The 5018-nt window shown below is 37.1% G+C and overlaps 1 long non-coding RNA gene across 1 annotated transcript in view; it reads left to right on the top strand.

Moving 5' to 3' along the window:
• The first annotated feature begins 957 nt into the window (after nucleotides 1-957).
• The window catches only part of LOC134302890 (uncharacterized), an 18915-nt gene continuing 14854 nt past the window's right edge, over nucleotides 958-5018 (top strand). The window contains exons 1-2 of the long non-coding RNA XR_010007593.1: nucleotides 958-981; nucleotides 2618-2755. This is a non-coding gene — a long non-coding RNA (uncharacterized LOC134302890). The remainder of the gene's footprint in view (nucleotides 982-2617; nucleotides 2756-5018) is intronic.

The following is a 5018-nucleotide window of genomic DNA, read 5'->3' as shown; positions in this document are numbered from 1 at the left end:
TTCAAGGTTTATGAGCTTTGATAAAAAAAATGGCACAAGCACGGTGGGGTCATTTTAACCCTCCAGCCCTCCGCTCCGTGGTGCCAGGGCGCTTCTCTGTGCCCGCGCTCAGACGAAAACACGGGGCACGCAGGAGACACGGCGGTGCGTTTTGTTTGGTGTTTGGGGGATGAAGTGAGATAGCTGATGAGCCTCGGCGTGAGGAGAAAGCAGCACGCTGACTGATAGTGCTCCTCTGGCACAATCTTATCATCCTATTATCTTTAAAACGCCGGGTTATCATAATTGCTTACTTAATAATTCTATAAATCTCTTCCAGCGCAACCTTTGGCTGGATTGTAAACCCGGACGAACACTGCATGGCTCCCCGATCGGAGTGACGAGTGTGATCAAGTGTTTTTCACGTCTTTAAGTCTTGCTTTAGGCCTGTATTTATATCACATTGTGCTTAATGATGGCTCAGGCACACCATGCTCCTCAGAACTCATAAAATAAGACGAACGGCTAGAAAGAAAGTGAAAAAACAATTCCAGCTCATGAGTTTGAGCCAGTCCTGCTCCTCCGATGTCACAGTGCCCACTGCACAGCCACAAATTCCCACGGACACACTGAGAATAAACTTTAAACTCATGCCCATGGCTTCAACGTTGTCCAGAAAGCTCAAGGTCAGGTGTGCACATACACACCGTATATAGACTATGATAGACTACTTGATCATATATAGACTATCTACTTAATGGGCTTTTATTATTATTATTACTATTATATTATTTTAGGTTGATTTATAAAAGCTAAAAGTTCAGAACTTTTAAAATGTGTAAGTAAATAATTTGTAATCGTCTGAATTTAAAAACAATCAGCGCTGATATTTTAAAAAGGTGAAATGAAATAGTACAAAGTCTTTTAGAAGTATTTCCTGGGTCAGAGGTCAGAAGGAAGAGCAGCTATATGAACAAACACCCGGTCAGTTTCCACCAGACTGTAAGTCTGAACGTTTCTGATTATTTTCTTTGTTTCATCGAGGATCATTAGATTGATCAGTAATGTCACTGTAGTGTGTGTGTGTGTGTGTGTGTGTGTGTGTGTGTGTGTGTGTGTGTGTGTGTGTGTGTGTGTGTGTGTGTGTGTGTGCTAGTCTAAGTTGTTTGATTGATGCTAGTAAATCAATTACATAATTTTTAATATTACTGTGTGTGTGAAACTACAAGCTGCAGATTCTTATCAGGTCTCATAAAAGTCTAAATTATTAAACTGAATATTTTAAACAAGTAAAATTTTAGAATGTTTGTGTCAGTAATACAGCAGATATATTTATATTTCTTTATTTATATTGAATTCATTTTTTTTCTTCAAAATCCACTTTATTCTGATAATTTACATTTTCGGCACTTTGCAGACACTTTTTGTCTAAGCAATCGAGGATTAGGGGCTGCGCTCAAGGGCCCAACAGTGGCAACCTGGCAGTGGTGGGGCTTGAACCAGCGACCTTTTGATTATTGGTGAAGTACCTCAACCACTAAGTTTTACCTGCCCTTAAATAATGACTTATATAATATTTTTGCTAAATGTACAAAGTTACATAGACTTGTGTTTTTCAGGTGCTGAGAAAAGCTAATATAAAGTTAAATAAATAATTAAACGTTTAAAATAAATATATAAATATATAATAAATAACTACATTACTAAATAAATAATTTGAAAATAAAACCATCAAACATATAAACATGAATTATTATATTTTTATTTATTTATTTATTTTTACTGCAAATAATCTATACTTACCAGCTGTAAATCTATGAAATGTTTGAAAAAAATATAGAATTTCATTTTATTTTTACAGCCAGCAGTCAAAACACACTTACAGTCATCTACACTTACTCTGAATAAATGCATAAATAAATAAATAAAAATAATATAATGTGATGAATTATTCATTTTAATAATGATATTTAATTATTCTATGTAGACTGAAGTGTGTATAAAGCTTTATTTTATACATGATACGTTTATTTCTATGCTTTTTATGCAAACAGTTGATTTCTAATGTAAATAATTCACCGGCCTTCATCTGAAGTTCTACTAATGATCAGTTTTTCCGTTCCTATAGCACACAAGTTAGTTCCTGTAAAACCTAAATCTTATTTTTCTATTTTTACATGAATTTTACTAATTCTGCTCAAAATTATCTCACTATTCTATTCGATTTGTGCATCTTTAAGCCGTTTGTTCACTCGACCCTTTATAAATTGCATATCTAAGTCCAGAGGCCAGTTTTAGGAGCAGTTTTAGGAGCAGTTTTAGGACCAGGTTTAAGACCAGGTTTGATCCTCTGGGGTTTATAAAAAGCTCCGTGAGCGTTGTGAGAACGTGGAATGCTAACAGCCGGGATATTTGTGCATCATCTATTGATTTGGGGTGCAACCCTGGGCTGTAAAGCAGAGATAAGTGAGTTAGCGATTAACTTCTGCAGGGGTCACGCTGTAGTTTCACATACGTCTACAGGAGACACACAGAGGCACAAAGTACTAATGATGGACTCTGGAATATTGATTTTTCTTTCCTTACTCTGCAAAAAAGAAAAGAAAACAATAATCAGTAAAGTTCTTAATTATTCCAGATCATGCCCTGGCATTCCTGGCTCTGCCCTCCAAGGTTGCCGGAGGTTGGCGAGCAGCACCTGGCAGACGCAGCCTTGTTTTTGTCTGACTGAGAGGTCTGGAGGAAACACAGCGTTCACTAAAGATATTTGCTACAGGTAACAGATGATGATTCAGTTCAAATAAAGCAAATCATATAAAATATTAGATGTAATAAAAATATATAAAATCACTTCTTAAAGACGTATATAAAACACTCGTGTCCTAGTGGGTAAAGATTCGGGTTATCAGTCGAAAAATTATGGTTCGAATCCCAGCTCTGCTGTACAGCCACTGTTGGGCCCTTGAGCAAGGCCCCTAACCCTGCCTGCTCCTGTGTACAATCACTGACCCTCCAAGCTGTGATATGTGGACACAGCATTTCATTGTACTGGACATGTGTGTCTGTATATATGATACATAACAGTATTCTATTCTATTCTATTTTACTCTCTCTATTCTATTCTATTCTATTCTATTCTATTCTATTCTGTTCTGTTCTGTTCTGTTCTGATCTGTTCTAATCTATTTCATTTTATTCTACTCTATAATATTCTATTCTATTCTGTCCTATTCTTATCAATTCTGTTGTATTCTACTTTATTCTATTCTGTACTACTCTGTTCTATTCTACATAACTCTGCTCTGTTCTATTATATTCTATTGTAGTCCACTGTACTCTATTCTATTCTATTGTATTCTACACATTTTGTTCTATTCTATTCTACTCCACTCTGTAATATTCTATTTATTCTATTCTAATCTATTCTACTCTACTCTGTAATATTCTATTTATTCTATTCTAATCTATTCTACTCTACTCTGTTCTATTCTATTTTACACTGTTCCATTCTATTCTATTTGACTCTATTCTGTTATATTATATTCTACTCTGTTCTGTTCTATTGTACTCTCTTCTATTGTATTCTACACTGTTCTGTTCTACTTTTCTGTACTTTACTCTGTTCTATTGTACTCTATTCTATTCTACTCTGTTCTGTTCTATTATATTCTCTACTTTACTGTACTCTATTCCACTCTACTCTGTTTTTTTTCTGTTCTATTCTATTCTATTTTATTGCACTCTATTCTAGTCTATTCCATTCTACTTGACTGTACTGTTCTATTCTATTCTATTCTATTCTATTTTATCCCCAGTGTTGGTCAGTAGGGGTGAGACTGCGCTCACATAAATGTAATATCGTTGAATAAACAGCGGGAGCGGCGTGTTCCTGCCAGCATGAATGAACGAGGGATTATTCAATAACACATGAGGTTCAGAACACTGGGAATGAGAAGGTGAAGCCAGTGTTGACCGATGCCAAGGTCACTGCACTGCCTGAGAACAGGACACCTGTGTGTGTGCGTGTGTGTGTGGCAAAGATGTCCAGCAAGGCAACATACCCAGTTCTCACCCGCATGTAAAAACGCTTGTTTTTTCATTTCATTTTTATTGGTAGCTTTATTCTGGTCAGGGTCCTGGTGGGCCCAGTGCCATCTGAAAACATCACCTACTTATTACTCTTTCAGGTCAGAGCAGTCAGTCCACCTTTTGCATGTTTAGTTTTTCACTTTTGAAAGTGGAAGTAAAGAATAAAGAAGAAGCAACGTTGGTCCCGGGGACCAGGGTTAAATCCAAGCTTCAGGTCGCTGTCTGGGTGGTATTTGGCATGTTCTTCATGTGTCTGTGTAGGATCTATTCATGCCTCCCCAAAATGCGTCAATAAGTGGATTGGGTTCTGCAAATAGCATCTGAGTGTGAGTGAGTGAGTGATGTAAGTGTGTGATGACGATGGACTGACTCTGTACAGGGTTTAATCCTGCCTGTGTTGCTGAGTGGTCCAGGACCCACTGCGGCCCTGACAAGGATGAAGAGGCTAAAATCAATCAATGGAAAATGACTGATTTTATTGATTTATTGATTTTTATTTTATTTATAATTTGAATTGCGATGTGTGATGTGTATGTGTATGTGTGTGTGTGTGTGTGTGTGTGTGTGTGAGAGAGAGCCTGTTTGTGTGTGTGTGTGTGTGTGTGGTACAAAGCTGGTGATGGAGACTGACCAGAGCGCTACAGAAGAATGTAACATCATGCCGTCATGGTCAAAAATAAATTCTTACATTATTACACACACACACACACACACACACACACACATATACAGTATATATAGCTGAAGATCATTTTATTATTACTTTACATTTTATTATTATATATTATCATTATATAATTACTGTCTGTTTACCACCACTTTATCCTGGTCAGGGTTGCGGTGGGTCTGATACATTGGGCCAAAGTCAGGAAATGGTCAGGACCCCCAAAGGACCACCACAGAGCAGGTATTATTTAGGTGGTGGATCATTCTCAGCACTGCAGTGACAC

Source organism: Trichomycterus rosablanca, chromosome 25 (assembly GCF_030014385.1).
Source record: "Trichomycterus rosablanca isolate fTriRos1 chromosome 25, fTriRos1.hap1, whole genome shotgun sequence".
Taxonomy (NCBI): Eukaryota; Metazoa; Chordata; class Actinopteri; order Siluriformes; family Trichomycteridae; genus Trichomycterus; species Trichomycterus rosablanca.
This window is presented reverse-complemented; position numbering and strand designations above follow the sequence as displayed.